Source organism: Amborella trichopoda, chromosome 12, assembly GCF_054954075.1.
Source record: "Amborella trichopoda isolate Santa Cruz 75 chromosome 12, AtrichopodaSantaCruz75HAP2 v2.0, whole genome shotgun sequence".
NCBI lineage: Eukaryota > Viridiplantae > Streptophyta > Magnoliopsida > Amborellales > Amborellaceae > Amborella > Amborella trichopoda.
This window is the reverse complement of record NC_142347.1, coordinates 41,266,477-41,286,588: the sequence shown is the minus strand read 5'-3', so window position 1 is coordinate 41,286,588 and position 20,112 is coordinate 41,266,477.

The following is a 20,112-nucleotide window of genomic DNA, read 5'->3' as shown; positions in this document are numbered from 1 at the left end:
CTAAAAAAGTATAGAAAGAGATATGAATGGAATTAGTTAACAAAGTCTTGTTTATGATGCAAAGTCTGACAGATGTTCTAATGAAGATCTCTCGGACCTAACACCTTAAACTGATAAAAAATAAATGATTAAAATAATGTGGTAGAGAAGGTGGGACAAATCGAATTCCGATATGAGGCCAGATCTGCCCAGAAATGAGCAGATCTACTCTCAGATCTGTGGCAGCACCAGCAAGATCCAAGACATTACAAAATACGATTTTTAAGAATATGAACATATGAAAATAAAATGAAAACAATAAAGTAGAATAAATAAAATAGCAAGAAATGATACCAAACAGGGCCGGACGGCCCAGGACTTTCGAGCCTTCAAGGGCTCACCCGTATCAGAACTGGTCCTCTTTTGCCTCTTTGATTCGAATATTAGCCAGCAAGTTTTTTCAGGGTGGTTGTGCCCTATAGATGGTTCTAAGTGTCCTAGGTCTAGGCTCTCTCAGGCTTAAGGGTTGAAGTGCTAGGAGTCTGGGGGTTTTCTAAAGTTATCTCTAGTTCTAATCTTTCTGAGGTTTTTATTTCTATCTTAGGTTTTCTCTCTCTCTCTTCCCGGGTTTTTCTCTCTCTCCCCCTCCAAATGACCACGAAAAGTGGCCCTATAGGGGTCAAAATCCGTTGGGAAGGATATGCAGGCATAACAAACAAATCCCTTGGTCAAAGATGCACATTTTGAGGGTCACAAATTTGGGCAACACGGATCGTGTCGCCTAGGCAGCATGGGTTGTGTCACTTGGGCGGCACGCCCCGTGTCGCCTAAGACTGGGCAGCACGGGTCGTGTCGCTTGGGCGGCACACCCAGTGTCGTACACGCCAATTTTGGTCCAAATTGAGATTTTTCATTTCTGGTGTGTTCTTCAACCTCTTGTGAAGCTCTCAGAGAAAATTTGCATCAAAACAAATTTTTTTACTATTTTTAATGATCTGTTTGGTAAAACAGGGCAATTGTAGGATGACTCGGGCGACATGCCCTGTGTCTCTTAGGCAGCACGCCCCGTGTTGCCCAAATCAAAACTTGTCCACATTGATGTTTTTCAATTTGGGTGTCTTCCTCAGCCTCTTGTAAAGCTCTCACATAAAATTTTGTTCAAAACGGATTTGTTTATTATTTTTAATGATTTGTTTGGTAAAACAGGGCGTCTACAAAAGTCTAGGTCAAAATAGGGTTTCTACAGGGTTCCGGGCAGGCAGACTTGTTTTGGGTCACATGGTAAGTTGTGTGAACAATGGATTTGGGTTTATTAGGTTAAGTGTGATCCTAAAGGTTTAAGAAACCATAGAATTTTTTAGATTTAAAATGGGGTATCTACAATTGCCCCTCTATGGCACTCTTTATCCTTCGAGGGACAGGTGAGTGGCAAAGAAGTAAACACTCTGGCGTTCCTTGTCCTTCGAGGGGCAGGTGAACATCAAAGATTCCTTCCTGAGGTCACGTGGTCAGAGGGCACACCAACTATCCCTCCAAGTCATTGCGCTCATCGAGCTCACCCACCTAGGGCATTTTTCCTCCTAAGGTTTTCGACGTGAGATGTCGATGAGTTACACAAGCTTGAAACTCGAGTTTGATTTTCTGACCATGCCACTTAACTTCAGGGGTTTCGCAGTTCGAAAATTTTTAACCCTGACATCTTATTTGATCTCCTTAAGGTTTCTTAAGGTTGTCTACAGGTTTAAGAAAATAGAGGATAATGCTGAAATTGAAAAATTGTTCCTGATGTCCCATGGTCAGAGGGCACACCAACTATCCCTTTAAGTCATTGCGCTCATCGAGCTCACCCACCTGAGGCATTTTTCCTCCTAGGATTTTTGGCGTGAGATGTCGGTGAGTTACCCAAGCTTGAAACTCGAGTTGGATTTTCTGGCTATGCCACTTTACTTCAGTTTCAAATCTGCAAACCTGCATTTTTTTGGATTTCCTCAGGGTTTCCTAGGCTTTCTATAAGAAGAGGCTTGTCTGGCCGAATCCGAAGAGAGAGACGAGGCAGCAATGCGCTAATCGTGGCAACGCAGTGATCATCATATAGGGGTGTCTAAGCTCCTTCGTTTTTGTAATGTCATTTTAGAAATTTTGAAAGTAAGGGGAGATTTGAAATATAACCCGGAGAAGGTACAGGCTACTATTTTAACAAAGAAATTAAAGTTTTTTAAAACACAAACATGTAGTGAAAATTTTGAAAAGATAAAGATAATTTCGAATAACAAGGTTGGTTAGTAGTTTTAGCTCATGCAACCACAGAGCCCTCTAAGCAGTTGAACGTCATGCAGCGATGGACGGTGTAGTCGGCAGTTATACTCATACGACCGTGGAGTTTTTATTTTTTTTTATTTTTTTTTTTGCTACCCCTGTTGGGGGGTGGTTTTTCTTTTAAGGTAAGTCTTACAGTTTAACCACTTGTGACCCCTTTGGTGGACCTTATGTGAGCGTACTGGATCCTTGCTTGAATCTTCGGGACAATGAATCATCAAGTATTTCTTTATCTTCCAACATCGGCTCTTGTATTGCAATTCAAGGAGAGTTCTCTAGAGTTTCGAGCAAAACAGAGTCTTGAAAATACAAATTATCATCCTTAGATGTTCAGAATATCTTTGGATTTCTGATTTCGTTCCTCCACTACTCACTTTTTGAAGTTTCAAACGATCTAGGTCCTTAATAACGTTCCGTCAAGCGAATGCTTCTTGATTTTTCTTTTAACACCACTTTGACTCAGGGGAGGAAAAGAAGATGTTCAGAGAGAAAAGACTTTGGAGATTAGAAGGAAGAAGAGAACTTCTTCTTTTCTTGTCGCCCCAAGGTCCCTTTCAGATGTTCAGCCCTGTAGCCTTTTTTCCAACACTTGGGATTCCTTTCAGATTTTCAGCCCAACGGATTTTTATATATATATTTTTTTTTTCATCGCTTCGAGGTCCCTTTCGGGTTTTCATCCCAGTAGCCTTCTTTCCAACGCTTGGGGTTCCTTTCGGATTTTTTTTTTTTTTTGAAGAAGACAAAGAGAACAATGACAAAGGAAAAGGAGGAGGAGGAAGAAGAGTCAAAGGTGCCCCCCTTTTCTTTTTAATAATTAATCTTAAGATCATGTAAGAATTCGATCATCTTTCTCTCCTCCAAGTGGCAGGGAGGTTCTAATATCGGTCTTCCTCTGATTTCCCTTGACCTAGGTTGGCATCCAAAATCTCTTTGACAATGGTTATTGAATTTCCATTGAACTTTTCCTTTAAACTGCTCTACTTGAATCTTGATTTTAGGACTAAAAATCACTCTTAGTTTCCAAATCCCTTAGCCTTCTGTATAGACGGATAGGCTCATCAAGGTTTTCTCGTTAATGGAGTACTTCATGTTACACATTAGATGTTAATGCCTTTTGAAGTGTGAGGCATGAATGCCTCATTTGGTTATTTACAAGGGGTGAGCGATCACCCAACTCTTTTTCGGTAATCTTTTTCATTGCAAATTTTGTATCGCTTTCCGGGGGTTAACTCCGTAGTAGGCTCCTTCTCAGTGCTTGAGCTTAGGTGAGACTCTCGCACCAAAAGAGTGATTAAATTAATATCAAATGGCCTTACGGCATGTTGGGAGTCAACGAACAAGAGTTCTATCTCATTAGTTGCCCTTATTGTATCCCTTCATGAGAGGAGTTTGCTCCTATTGAATATTTTGATGGGGTTGCCCCTGCAGGGCTTTTTGTTCCTTTGGGAACTTATTCTTCCCATGATGAATTCGCTTGATATGGTGGTGCTCTGATTATCAAAGTCGTGCTAATATCGTTAATGATTTTTAGAGAGCCTACCTCTTGAGGAGGTAATATGGTTGGATTTTTAATATCTAATTCTTGATCCTATATTGGTGGATCATTCAAGAAATCTTGTGAAAGTGGTCCAGGTGGGCCCCTTAGAATTTCTAAAGGTTCAAGCGCTGGGAATCGTCAAATTTTGGCTCTTTGCTTCTCCATCATCTATAACTGGGTGCACCTCGAGAGGTGACTTGGTTAAATCTTTTAAGCTTGGCTCCTCATCCCATGTAGGCAGGTTGGCGAGGAAGTCTGGTGAAGGTAGCCCAAGTGGGCCCCTTAGAATTTTCAAAGGTTCGACCGCTTCTGATATTTGAGGTGTTGGCCTTTTATTTGGAAGCGTAATGGGAGACTTTGGGGTGTTGACCCCTTGTTTGAAAGATGATCCCTTCTCGTTGATCTGGATCACCTAAATTTTTGAAACATCGTCCTCATCATATTGATCCCACTTAGGTGGGTCGTCAAGGTTTTGAGGTGAAGGGCTTCTGTTTAGCACTTGCTCATTTTCCCCCTCATGAGTTGTTGTCCAAGAATTAAGGTTTTTTTTATCGTCATGGGCTTGGGAATCCACAGCTTCAAAACCTTGGTTGAGTTTATGCTCGAGTTCATATCGCTCTTGCGAGTTTGATTCGTTGCCACATGCATATGAACCATTTATTGTGTTAACTTGGAAGTACGGGTTGAAGGGTCCATATGCCCTAGTGTGGCTCTTGACGATGGGGATTTCTTGTGCTATTTTTAGAAGTGTATCTTGGAGTGGAATTTCATATGCAATAGCCCTTTCTTTTTCCCTTTCTTTGGTTATGGGCTTAGAGCTAAGGTCATCCTCACTGCTTTGATCTTGAGTATCCTTTATCATTAACCCCTGTGTGAGGTTATACTCATTTTGTTCTTCATCTACTGAACTTTCTAGTTGATTTCTTCTTGTGCTCCAAGGATTTTGTGGATGTTCTTCGGGTTTGGACTCAGCTTGTGATTCTCCTAAGTTAATCAGGTTGACATCAGTATCCTTTGTCGGGACATCTAGAGTTTTTTATTCTTCTTTGTTGTCAATATCTTCCTTTTCGACACTTATCTTGCCATTATTGATGAGATCTTGAACTTTATGTCTGAAAACTCGTCATTCCTCAGTGTTATGGGCATAGCTTTGATGTCAATCGCACCATCGAGATGTATCGCCTCCATGGAAAGGAGGAATCTTGGTTGTTGTCGATAATTTTATGAGCCTTGACTTAAGCAATTTCTTCATGACATTCGTCATAGGCTCATCAATGAGAGTGAATTCCCTAGGTGTGGAAGTCTGCATTCTCCATGTGGTAGAATGAATTTTAGTCTTTTCTTGTGAATGGTTTGCAGAAGGGTTGTTTTTCTTGATCATGTTCACTTCTCCTTTATCTTCTTTGGCTCGCTCATATCATGATACTCTTTCAAGAATATTATCAAATGAGTAAGGGACTACCCCCACAATGAAGAACGTGACATATTCTGGAGTCATATTCTCTAATGCTACCTTCGCGACCTAAGGGAGTGGAGTTTCAACGACTCGCATAGTGGCCTCTCTAACTCTATTTATAAACAAGGAAGGAGATTCGCCCGACTTCTGTTTGGTGGAAGTTAGCGTACCAATGGTGACAGGTCTTGGCTTTCCTCCACTATAACGAGAGGAAAATTGCCTGAATCTTTCATCAGGAGTTTCTTGAGGGTTATCCTTCATAAATCTTCGGTGCCACATCAAGGGTTCTTCTGATAAGCTATGCGAGAACATGACCTTAAGTTGGTTGGGTCGATCTTGTAGTGTATGGACCATCAATAAATAGGCGTTGATGTGTGCCTCAAGATCCTCTTTCCCTGAAAATTTATTTCTGAACTATGGCATCACAAACCCCACTGGTAGAACTTCTAGGTTTCCTAGAATTTCTTGTACATAAGCTTTAGGAGTTGAGAAATTTCATATCCCCATTTTCTCCAAAGAGTCTTGGAGGTGTTTCATACGAGCAACTTGAGTCGTTGTTATAGTTGTGAGCTGGCTCAGTTGTATGGTCTGTTGAACCTGACTTTGTGATACGTGGCTCATATAAACTGACTGTTGGGCCCATGTAGCGGGTTGCCCCAAGGAATGAGCATGAGGAATATGTTGAACTTGATGTACCGGTTGTCGGCTTGTAGGCTCACCCAAGTTGAATTGGGTCAGAGCATACCCATTACTTGAAGGTTGCGCAACTTGGCCATGCAAGGAGGCCTGCATCATAGGATCACCACTTAACTGGGATGGATGACTCAAGCTGTCTGACCTTGGGTGGCTAGGTCTACCTGACCCTGTCCTTGGTTGGATGACCTATTCCTAGAGTTAGGGTATTCTCTTGCCCTAGCACTAGACTAAAAGAGTGAAGGAATGCCATGACTACTGCCAGAGGGCCAAACTAGCAACCTAACAGCCCATAGTGGGCTGGATTGGCAAGCTAGCAACCCTATCTGACTTTCCTAGATTTAGTGTGTTGAATGGTGTATCCACTATTGAGGAGGTCTTGGAAGTAAGCATGCACTTTAAAATTGTCTTTACATCGAGTTAAGTTAAAACCCTGATCCTTACTGGTGATGGGTTGCTTGGGGGCTTTCCTTAGTTATGTGTGAACCCACTCGCTTACTAACTGGCTGATTGCTAAGACTAGAATGTTGGGCTGCTATGTGACTATCGAGGTTCATACGACTGAGATAGGCTGACTCAGATATTTGTGTCGGGGCCTTATTCTTATTGTGTCGACTGGATTTGAGGTTAACCCCTATGTCTTGGAGGATTGCCCCCAGCCTGACCCCTTTACTATTCAGGGTGTTATGAACCTTATTAACCTGTTGGCTCGTGATTTCTAAATGGTGGCCTTGAGGGCGGACTGGACGGCTAGGTTTGATTCCATGTGATTCAACAGTCAGCTCACTGACACGACTGCTATAGATGATTTGTGAGGGAGCACTATGACGGTGCGTCTCGGACTGACTAGGTTCTTGGATCTAGACTAAGCTAGGGCCATAGGGTTGGACTTTGCTTTGCCATGATCCTGGGTCATAATTCCTAGACTTGGAGAGATCTAGACTCGACGCCTCATGGTATACCTACTATGTCTCTAGGGGCAAAACCTTAATTAAGATCTAAGCTAGGACTAGACTAGATGAAACCTGTTAGACTTAATGGGTTTTGGTTTGAACCCTGTACTAGGGTAAGCCTAGTCTAGATCTAGAGGCAACTCTAAGCTTAGACCTATGCTAGAACCTAGACTAAGATCTAGACTAGATAGGTACGAGTCTCGGCTCGGACCAAGAATGGGTCTAGGTTCATATCAGGTGTGAACCTGGTTCAAACCTGGACTGAGCAGGGTGCAAGCCTAGACTTGGACCTAGAGGGTTATGAAACTCAGACCGGGTGTGGACCCGGACTGGATCAAAGTTGGTTTAGGCACAAGCCTTAGGCTTGGACCAAGAGGGGCCTAGGTTCGGACCTGGGTGTGAACCTGGTTCGGACCTGGGCTAAGCTGAATACAAGCCTGGACTTGGACCCATAGAGTTTTGATGATCAGCCCCGGTATGGCCCCAAACTGGATCAAGGATGAACTAAGAACTAGCCTTCGACTCGGACCAAGAGGGGACTTAGGTTCGGACCGAGGAGAAGCATGGTTCGGACCTGGACTAAGCTGGGTACAAGCCTGGACTTGGACCTAGAGGGTTCAGCTCGGACCAAAAGTGGGTACAGACTGAGATCTAAAATTAACTAGCCAGGAATAAGCAAGCAAGCACACGAAAACTTTTGACCTAGTATTATAGGTAGGCTTGGCTTGAGAGTGGGTTCCTAACTATTGAAATGTGGCTGGCTGATATAGGTCCCCACATAGATCCTAGCCTCTTGTTATAGGAACTTCACCAGGTCCTATTATATGCGGAGTTGCTTTGAGGCAAAGGATTACGGAGGGCGCTCACAGTTAAAGTTACATAGATCTCAACTTCCTCGACTCTCAAAACTAAGTTCCCCTCACGCCGTTAACGCGGATTTTGGGGGTTTTCAAAATATTTGTTTGTTGTTTTCCCGGGCACTCTTGGTCCAGTGTGTGCTGGAGTGTGTAAAGAAGCACGTAATTAAAATAAAGTCAAGCACACAATGCACACAAAACAAGAAAGGAAATAAGTGAGCACTGGGCATTGATCGTGCCTAGCGAGGCACGCTTTGAAGCAAAACTCGCTCGAAGCACAGTATAGATGGAGGGGTAAGCAACCCCTAAGAACGTAAGGTTAGAACAATGAGACTAGGCACAGTCTATGCTAAGTCGAACGCGGCCCGAGTTGAGCGTGACTCGAATTGGACACAGTTCAAGGAGGGTTTAAGAGCCTCGATGTATTTTTTTTTTTTTTCTTTTTTTTTTTTTTACGGAACACAGTTAAACTAAGATGGTGAAAGCAGGGAAAACATGGTTTTAGTCAAAATTAACAAACTAAAATAAAATAAAATAAAAGTCAGAAACAACATAGACCTATCTGAAGCCAAAAAAAATTTATATTTTTAAAAAAAATATTTTAAGCCGATATTTTGTAAACAAGGAGCCAAAAGGCCATGGAATAGACCTATGGGGTCCCAGAATTTTCTGGGACATTTGCAGTTGGGAGACACGGGTGGTGTCGCCTGGGCTGCACTATTAGTGTCACCCTTGCAGGGTGGGTGCCAATGCCATTGCCGCCCAAAAAAAGTATTATTTTTTTCTAATTAGAGAGAGAAGAAATATAAGCCTTTTTCTTGTTGTTCGCATCCTCTCTCTGGCTTCCCATTTTATAGGGAGAAGAAGAAATAGCCATTGTATTTTTCCAACGGGTCTCTGAGAAATGAATAAGTTCCCTGATCTCCCACGGGTATCTGAGAAAAACAAGGGGTTATGATCATATGCCTCTCACAACAAACATCTATCATGAAGATTTTCATGCTAATGCGGATTTCTCACTCATGCACACTATGTGACTTAAACATTTTAAAAGTTCTCATTAAGCTAGTGTGCTTAGACAGTAATTCAACACTTAGACCCTTTGTCAATGGATCAACGATCATATCTAATGAGGGCAAGTAACTAACAGTTACTTTACCTTTCTCAACTACATCATGAATGTCGTGATATTTGACATCTATATGTCTTCTTTTGGAGTTATTTGCTCTATTTTGAATTAATTTAATTGCAGCTTGATTATCACAAAATATTTGGATCGGTCCATCAATTATTTGCAGCTTCAAGTTATCTATGAAGTGCTTTATCCAGACGGTAAAAGTACAATCAGTGCTATATGCAATGTATTATGCTTCCTATGCGTACCTAGCTACACACCCTTGTTTCTTGCTAGACCAATAAACAACTGTCCCTCCAAAGAGGAAAATATGTCCTGAGGTGGACTTACTATCGTCTTTATCCCCAGCAAAATCTGCATCTGAATATCTTATAACTTCAAGGTTGTCTACTTGAAAGCACAATTTTATATGTTTTGTTCCCTTAATGAACCTTAAAATTCTTTGCACTGCTTTCCAAATAGTTATGCCTGGATTACTTTTGATATTACTAACAAGTCCTACGACATAACTCAAACCTAGATTTGTGCATCTTACTACATATATCAAGCTACCAATAGCTTGTGAATAGTTTTCTTGTCCTTCTACTAGACAATCCCGCCTAGACAACTATACTCCCTTTTTAAAAGGAGTAGACAATGGCTTACAATTTTTCATTTTAAATCTTTTGAGAACAAAGTCAATATATCTCTCTTGGCTCAAGCACAACATTTTTTATTTTCTATCTTTAGTTACTTTTATGCCTAGGACAAAATATGTTTTCCCATATCCTTCATCTCAAACCGAGAAGAAAGTCATAACTTAGTCCTATCAATCATTTTTAAGTCATTTCCAGCCATTAGGATATCATCTAAATATAATGAGAGTATTGTGAATTTACTTTCACCCTTCAAGACATACACACAATGGTCCAATTTATTTACTTCATATCCCATCTGTAAGATGGCATCATGAAATGTTAGGTACCATTGTCTTGAAGATTGTTTTAAACCATATAAAGACTTATTTAATTAGTATACTTTATTTTCTTAACTTTTAATTATGTAGCCCTCATGTTGTTTCATGTAGATGATTTCCTTTAGTTTACCATTCAAGAATGCAATCTTTATATCCATTTGGTAAATTTCTAGGTCATAATATGCTACGATTGCCAAAATTATTCTAATTGACATAAATGTTGCAACTAGGGAATAAGTGTCGACATAGTCGACTCCTTTTCTTTGGGTAAAACCCTTTGCTACTAGCGTTGCTTTAAATTTATCAATTGATCCATCAGATTTTAATTTATTTTTAAGTACCCATTTAGAACCTATCAGTTTTATGTCTAACGGTAAATCACATAAATCTCAAACTTAATTTTTCTCAATAGAATCCAATTCATCTTCCATGGCATTAAGCCATTCTTGAGATTCTTGTAACTTCATAGCATCATTGAAGTCAAAAGGGTCATAGATTTCATCTAGATCAATAAGATTGTATGTATCCCCACTCATATAAATATAGAAATTATCAAGGTACGATGGAGGAGCTCTAAACCTCTCTTTTGACCACTTAACATTGGGAGTGTAGGTACTTCAACATCATCATGTCGATCAGGGTTATCCATATCTACTATAGGTAGTGGTTCTAAGTCATTTAAAATATTAACTGGATTACCATTATCCACTACAGGTATGTTTTCTTCAATAAAATCTACTAAGAACTCAGCATCTCTGCTTTTAATGAGTCCCTTATCTTTATGATAAAATCGATATCCCTTTGATCCTTTGGGGTACCCTATAAAATTACACACTAGAGTTTTGTTTTCTAATTTATTTCTATGCTGATATGGAATTAAAACATGCGCAGTTGACCCCCACTTCTTTAAATTTGATTGATCAGGTTTTCTACATGTCCACAGTTCATAAGGGGTAGAATCTATTGCCTTGCTTAGAACCCTATTAAGAATATACATGGATGTGCTTATTGTTTCTTCCCAAAAGGTCTTGGGTAGATTAGCATGAGCCATCGTGGATTCAGCCATTCTAAGATAGTTCTATTATACCTTTTAACTATTCCATTTTGTTATGACGTATAAGGCAAAGTGGTATGTCTTTTAACACCATATTCTTGGCAATAAGCATTGAAAGCTTCGGATATGTATTCACCTCCCCTATCAGTTATAAGAACTTTGATATTCCTACGTAATTGATTTTCTACTTCTTTTTTATATATTTTAACCTTTTTTAAAGCTTCTGATTTATGGTGAATTAGATAAACGTATCCAAATCTAGAAAAATCATCAATAAAAGTGATGAAGTATGACATCCCTCTATGAGTTTTAACATTAAGGGGCCGACAAATGTTTGATTGGACCACATTCAATAACCCATTAGCTCTCTCCCCTTTATTGAATGATTTACTAGCCATTTTTTTGACAAACAGTGCTAATAGGTTGGAAATTCCATATTATTTAGATTTGGAATAAGACATTTCTTTATTAACCTATTCATTTTATATTTTCCTATGTGGTCAAGCCTAAGATGTCAAGTATATGCATCAACGACCATTACGCAATCAATATAACCAAAATAAGATGAAATTTTATTGTCAGCTTTCTTATTTACATGAAGTAGAAAGAAATTGTGGTCATCAACTAAGTGTCCCCAAGAATAAATTTGTCCACGCTTTCTGATTGATACTTTCAATGATCGGAAGCAGACTTCAAAGCCATTTCTAATGAGCAATGGGACAGATACAATATTTTGTCTCATAGAAGGGACAAAATATACATCAGTTAATACAAGGTCGATTGTCCCTACATACAACCTATTAGTTCTTATGCCTAGTACATCAGAATAGGTGTTGTCCCCCATGTAGATGTGTTTCTTCCCGGCTTTTATTTCTTGAAGGTCCTCGAAGAGGTCTTTTGAGCTTGCGATATGCCGATTAGTGCCTGAGTCCACTCACCATCTTTTGATGTCGTGGTCTGCCATCGGGCACTCAGAGACCACACAAACAACTTCACGCATCTTGCTTTCATTCCCGCTATTCTTTGGAGTTTACGGGATTCTATTTTGTAGGGCAGCGGTTCTTGAAGTGTCTTGGCTGACCATATAAGAAGCATTTTGGCGATCCTTGTTTAGTTTCTTGGTTGTAGAGCTTAGTTCCTCTGTTTTTTAACCTATTATTCATCTTATTAAACTTCCCTTGAAATTTTTGGTTATATGGCTTGGGTTGGCTAAATTTGGGAGGTCCTTGAACAAGCATGAGTTCACTCCTTTTATCTTTGTTCATATGCTTTTGCTCTAAGGCTAGTTGCATAGGTAGGTCCCCTAATGTAAGAGATTTTGCATTCAACCTAAGTACAATTGTTACCATCATCGATGAAGGTGAAAGACAGTTTAAAATAGTGGAACCTTGCATGCGCTCGGGGACTTCATTCCCAGTAATGGCTAAGTCTTTAGTCATAACAAGCATCTTGTTAACATATTCCACTACATTATTACCCTCCTTCATTTTAAATGAATTATATTGCTCTAACAGCAATTGGAGGTGTATTTCAGAGGTTGAGTCATATTTAGTTTTTATTGCCTCTAGCTTTTTCTTAGATATTTCATGATGCTCAAAAACCTTAATAAGGTCATCTTGCATAAAAGTTAACATAGATGTTTTTGCTATGAGGTCTTCTTCTAAAAAAATTTCTAGCCTTTTTCTTCTGTTAAAAAATTTTCTAGTCTTTTTCTTTCTTCTTTAGTTGGTTTATCACCAACTTCTTGTGGATCTTCTCTTAGTACATATATTATTCTATCTTGGATGAGAAGATATTTCATCTTCCTCTTTCACATCCCAAAATTATTTCCATTCAATTTCTTAGAAAGTTCAACCATTACAATTCTACCGGCCATTTGCTAAGATTTGTGTGAGCACACTAATTCTTTCTAAGTTTTAAAGAAGTTAAACAAGGCACCAAAAATTAATATGTGGTCAATACTTATACAGATAGAGCTGCAATTATTTCATAATAATGTCAATTATTAATTGATGCCTTAAAAAAATTTATGAAATAGGCAGCCTCCAAAACTATAAGCAAGTATCATAATTATCAAATGTAACGTAAAAAAAAAAAAGAAATCCCCTTTATATTATTTATCAAAGGTGTAAGAACAATATCAAAGTGTGTGAGCCCTTATAATACAAGAACAAATATCAAGTATAAGTTTCTATATCACACCAAGGAAATAAGTACAATAATTGCATTCAAATATCAGTAATGAAAAAATAATGGAGCAATAAATAAGTTTTTTATAATTTTCGTCTCCCCTTTTTTTTATTATTATTATTATTATTTTAATAGAAATATCGGCAATACAAAAAAAAAATACATCGCATCGAATTTGTTATCTCATTGGGGACTGGATAGAGATAATATAAAAAAAAATAGACCCGCACCAAAAATCAATGCTTAGAAGTAGGAGATGAAGGTTAACACGGATGTTATCTCTTTCGTTATTTTTATTTTAGCGTGAGGGGAGGGGAGGGCATTGGATATATCATGTGCTTGTGTAGTGGAACCACCTAATAAAAGGAAGCATAGGGGTTTGTGGTTGAAGGCAGGTTGCATTGTGGGGCACTGCACGCTGTGAGGTGTTCCGGGGATGACAATGTAGAAGTTGGGTCTCCGTTTGAAAAGAGAGAGAGTGTGTGTTTTGTGTTGAATTTAGATCAAAGCGATAACCAGCAAACCGCTATTTATGTGGATGTTGTATCAAAGTGATCAACTAAAACTAGGTAGTCAATCCTATATCACTCTACAACTTAGCAGATAAAGCAAAACAACTGTTCCGTAACCCGAGCTAAACCATTTTCACAATTTAAACACTAAACCAAACCCATCAACTATAGGATAGACGTGATTTGGAATTGATCAATACAAAGATAGGACACGACACTTATCCCTTTAATTAACACGGTGAACCAATATAAACCAAGATAAGATAACATTGGGTAATTTATTAGAGCACGATTTATACACAAAATTGGGCAGAAATTGTAACAATCAAATCATATAAGCTCTATATTAAAAATTCAAAGAGAAAAAAAAAAAAATGAGGATGATGAAACCTGGATGCTCTGATACCAGTGTTAGTGAAAATTTGATGGAGCTCGTGATCGCAGAGCTCTGGTTTTCTTTTTATCCCTTCGCCTTTTAGAGAGGAGAAATAGAAATCTTTTCCTTACTGTTCGCATCCTCTCTATGGTTTCCCTTTTATAGAGAGAAGAAAAGATAGCCATTGTATTTCTCCAACGGATCTCTGAGAAAATGAAAGGATCCCTGATCTCCAACCAATACTGAGAAAAACGAAAGGTTACGATCGTATGGACGGTTCGACCATATGACCTTGGATATATTAAATTCCCACAAATGTAAGTTAAGACACGTAAGGCCTCATAGCCATACATATCAGCATCCTCTACCATGACACGTGTTCTATTGAATTGTTTTCTTGACTTCACTTTTAAATCCAAAATTCAGTTACTACTTTTTTTTGTTTGCCGATATATTGGCCATGCCTGTATTGCTAATCGTTGCGACAATTCTAATTTTAGCGAAGTACAGTTCCTCCAAATGGATTCCCGATGGTTTATGCAATTTGGGTTTACCATTGAGTTATGAAATGTAACCACGTGTTGGGGGATTTGACCACGACAATTGTTGGATCGTAGAGACACATATTGATACTCTTGGACATGCATAAAATACCTTTATTAGTTGTCTTATTTTTTTCTTTTTTCTTCTTTTTAAGTAACGTTTATTTGTTTAAAAACTGCATTCTTCATTTAAAGAGTTCACGTCTCTAACACTTGTATCCGTGTCATAAATTGACACATAAGTTTGTGTCTATGCAACGTAGCTATTAAGAGGAAAAGTATTTGGTAAATCATGGCCACATGCATTATGTGACTATCAAAATGTCCTATCTTAAAGATAGATATAAATAAAAGGGGAGCCCACCAAAATAAAAAAGTAAGGGTGTAAAAGAAATTAAGATAAATTTCATTTTTAGATTATAAAATTCACTTTCTCATATTCATAATCACCATTATTTATATTATGAGTCCCTACATATTTGGATCCAAAATCCATCTTTAATATAGATATTAGAGTGATATAAATGAATATATGAGTCAGGTGATTCGTAAGGTACACGTTTTCCATTAGTTTTTTATCTTTGGATCGTCTTCTCGTTGTGGGCAACTTGAGAAAGAGAGTTAAAGTCTTCGTTAATATATGTTCCTATGTAAAAGGGATGAAGAGACTGGGCTCTTTCCCTTTTTGTCCATATCTTGTGTAATATATAAGATAGAAAACTCAATATCTAGTTTTTATAATTGTCAACATATATTATTTCAAGGTCAGAATGGGTTATGAGAATGATTGGATTTCATCTACCTCTAATGGGGATAGCAGCGAATACTATTTGATCATATAAATCTTGTTACCAATAAGTAAAATTCTGTAGATAATTTTGAGGGCTGTAGTGGTTTGGCAATTTGAAAAGAGAGAAAAAGAGGGGCTTTTAATAATGTTAGTAGTGGTGAGGATAGAATTACAATGAGTGTTTTTTAGTGTTTTATTGGTTGTCATAGCTAGGTAGGAATGTTGGTGGAAGGTGACTCTTTGAATGTTATCAATTGGTGTAGGGTTGTATAGAAGGTTATTTTTTTATCTTTATGTTCCTCTGCAATTTCTCCGACGAAAAATACAAATTCAATAACTTATATCAAAAAAAGAGTCAGCTGACTCAAAGAAACCCCATCCTTGTTATTATGACGTATATGTGTGTGTATGAGAGAGAGAGAGATTTGGGGCTTGCAAGTATTAAAGGGCTCTTGAATGACCGCCTCGGGAAAACAATTTTCAAAGTTTCTCTGGGAAACCAAAATTGCAAATGAAGCAGAGATGATGGATGTGCTCGACACAACTCATCCCTATATTTAGTGGAAGGTGATTCTTTTTTTTTTTTTTTTTTTTTTTTTAAAAAGAAAAAAACGTTAATGTAGGGTTTTCTTTAAATATCATATATTGGTGCAAGGGGTATAATGCCCCTATGGTTTAAGATCATACCTATTCAAATCAAAGACCTCTCTCGTTGAGGCATTGTGATTCTTTTTCAACATACACACAAGAAAGGCAATGGAAAGACCGATCATTTAGTTAAGCATGGAATAGAAGAGATTGTGCTAGTTGTACATCGATTATAAAAATGTTGGTCAACATGACTATGTTTTGTATTTCATTTCTACAATGGGTAAGGGATGTCGTCCCAGTTGAACTATTAAAAAAATAAAAAACCTAAATTATACGTTTTACACTTCAATTGTTGTCTTTTAAACCAGCCATAATATTTGTAATTCAATTTTAATAACGTGCAAAAACAAAAGAAAGAGTAATTCTTTGTGGTTTTTAAAAGAAAAAAAAAAAAGTAATTATGCAAAGTTCAATCTAAAGTATGAATTATGGAAAGGCGTGGGGGTGGGGTGGGGATGGGACCATATGATTGATGATTTTCAGATTAGGACCCAATTAAAAGGGGATTGAAAGGTTCAGAGGAGAGAGATCTTAGGGCTCAATGGCAGGGTTTCTAGAACATGGTCATTTAGACAGGGAATCTTGGATACAAATCAGATTGCATGGATGATTTTTATTTATTTTTCATTTGATCTAGATAAATGAAGTGGATGGCAATCCAAACCCAGTTCTGGATTTTAAAACGCTGTCTAGGAGTATTTGACACGAAGACTAGATAAGATTGTCTCCTTATATGGTAGAAGTAAGGAATACTTGTTTGGAGATGTAGTTTTAGTGTCAAATATCTTAGAAAAAAGTTTATATAAGGATGCTACCTTATAATGTAGAACTACAGCCTCTCAAAAATCCATCGGAAATGTAGTTTTAATGTTAAAAAACCTTTTGATTGATCATGATGTACGACCATGAAAAATAAAAAGATTTTTAAGTCTTAAAAATAATGCATTTTGCAACATATTATCTACACCGTCTATTTTTAAGATTTACATATGTTTATAGATCTACTTGATTTTAACCATTTTTTAAATTTAAAATTTTATAATTAGATATAAAAATAGATTTTGAGATAATCTTAATAATAATTTACATCAAAATTATATACGATGATAAAATTTGAAAGGTACCATACCTCTAAACCTACGGAGTCGTACGTATGGAAACTGCAGCCAATATTTTATATGGCTTAAAAATTTGTAATCAAGCTTAGTTACAATATTTAAAAATTTAAATAAAAATTTTTGAAAATAAAAATTTTAGATAACAGATCTATAAATTCAACCATTTTTCAAATGATAAATCATCTTAATTGGATTAAAATTTAAATTATCCAAAATCTTCATGCCAAATTCGTTACAAACCCAATTTTCAACGGCAAAAAAATAATTGCAAAATCCTCTCCTAAAACGTGTGGCTCGGTTGTTTCTTCTTTTCATAGATTCCTATTCTCATTGAAAGACGTGTGCCTGCCGTTGTTTACCAAGCCCAACTAAGCGCATATGCCGAGATTTACGCACATAACGTCAGTCACTATTTGTATGCTCAAAACTAACTGACATTTATATATGAGAGCATGTGTTAGGCTCTTAGGGAGCATAGTTTACTTCTACATCAAAGACCTATTTAGAGGAATTTTTTTTTTTTTCAATCTGAAATTTTGGAGATTCACTAAAAAGATTAGTAGACGTTAAGTCTCAAAAAGAGGATTTAAAAATTGAGTTTTTCGGCCATTAGATTTCGTCATCGAAAATTTGGATGGTCACTCTTCGATCTCGAGGCATTATTTTTGTCAAGTGCATGGAGGGGCACAATTAGGAAAAAAAATTATTGAGATTAATCTATAAGTTGCAGAGGTTATATCCTCAAAATTTAAGGTCCTAAAATTTAGCCTGAGTGGGGTTTAACCCTATGAGTAAATAAACATTCTACTCTTGAGGGAGTACAAAACCTTTTGGCTTTATACATCGCAACAAAAAAAACTTTGAGCTTAGATATATCTCATGTAGGAAATGGTCATATAAAGTGACAGTCTTATATTATTGAAGTAAGGTGTAACTCAAAACTATGCTAAAAATGCACTTTCGGTCCCTCAAAGCCTTGCAATAATATAAGAATTTATTGTTTCCCCAGCGTATAAAATTTTAAGTTTCATAAATGATAAAGATAAGGCAGATATATAAACATTTGAAAATCTTGAAAACGGACAATCTAGATAATGTGTTAGAAGATAAACAATCTAAATAATGTGTTAGAAGATAAACTATTTTGTATATGAATTTTAAGATCGAGATGACCAATTTGAAGTTTTTCATAAAAATAACCTTCTCTAATGGTTTTTTAGGTGCACCTTATATAAACTTTTCCCCGTATAAATGAGTAATACATCGAATTTGGGCTTTGCCTTTTTAACTATAGAGATCCAGATGGACGACAACTTAGACCCACCATGTAGGTAGGCAAGTATATTCAATGCGCGCGCCGTGGCTTCATCCCCAAAATAATGAAAGCGCTCATGCTGGCAGGGAATTATTGACTCGATAACTATTTAATTATTAGAAGGGGGTCGTCTATGGGACTCGAAAATGGGTCGGGTCCAAGTCGATTTGGACCATACACGACCCAACTAGCATTAGGTTGGACCTGTACCCAGGTTGGGTCCAAGTTGACTAGACCTGAACCCAACCAGGTCAGGTTGGGCAGGTCGGGTCCTGGTCTAAAAATAACATACTATAATGCATATGTATTTATATATAGAAAAAGTTTATATAAGATTGCAATTTTAAAATGTAAAATTAAAAACGCACATCATAAATCTATCAAAAAATATTGTCTTAATGTTGAAAAACTCTCTAATTGAACATCTCGACATCAAGATGTATAAATATGAAAAAAAAATTGAATCCCTTAAATAGTACATCTTGCAACACATTATTTAGACCGTTCGTTTCAAGATTTTTATATGTTTATAGATCTACTTGATTTTAATTATTTTTGAAATTTAAAATTTTAAAATTAGATATAAAAATAAATTTTGATATAATACTAATAAAAATTTACACCAAAATTACATGTTATGATAAAATTTGGTGGTGCACTTCAATTGGATCGTTTAAAGTTGCAACCTTATAGAAACCACACCCTTTATACATTTCTATGTAAAATATAGACATAAATAAATACCAAGGCACGTTGACCCCAACCCCCAAGTCCACATGACCTGAGAGGGTTCAAGTTGGACAAAGACCTAGACTCAACCACACCGTGTCCATTGTCTAGATCTAGACTCGTCCCCGTTGGGTCAGCTTATTGAGTCCATCGGTGGAGCTGACCTAGTTCCCATCCCTAGCCTTCTTACTAATGTGGACTAGATTGAGAGAGAGATATGGCATGAGGCTTTATAGAGATAAAGAATGAGCACTCTCCACAGGAGCGATAATGAGAGTCTTCTTGCGGTGGTCGAAGCTCTCCAATCAGGAATATTTACAGCCGTTAAGAAGGTCCGGAGAGGTAAGTGAACATTCACCGTTAAGGTGTCCACGTCATCCCACACTATTTTTATGACACTTTTTTTTTCTCGATTTTCGCCCTTTCTAAAAAAAAAAAAGAGTTCAATTGTGTTGCCCAAGGTTCCACCTCCATAAAACTCCCTAACAATCTCTTTTCAAAACTGTTAGGCATTGTCTCTTTTTAAAAAAATATTCACATTGACAAAAAATACAATTTTTTTTTCCTCAATTGAAAAACATTATTTTTTTATTTTATTATGTTGGTAGACCGTTTGGATATCTATTAAAGGAGAAAGATTTCTATCCTTCCTCTACAGCATAGAAGTTCTATCCTCCTCCTTATTCAACCGTCCATTCTAAATGGAAGGCTAAGATTGCTCCAATCACAATGTCACATCTCTACGCTATTTTATTTTTAATTTTTTTTATAAACTGTTTTGACACCAAATTTTGGACATCCATTCCTCTATTAAACTCGCAGTAGTGAAAAAATATAAAAAAAATATTTTTAATAAAAGAAAATAACAAAAATAACTTTAAAAGTTTCAAAAGATATTTTGATCATTATATTTTATAAAAAAATTTATTTTTAATATTTTTTATAGGTGCGCCT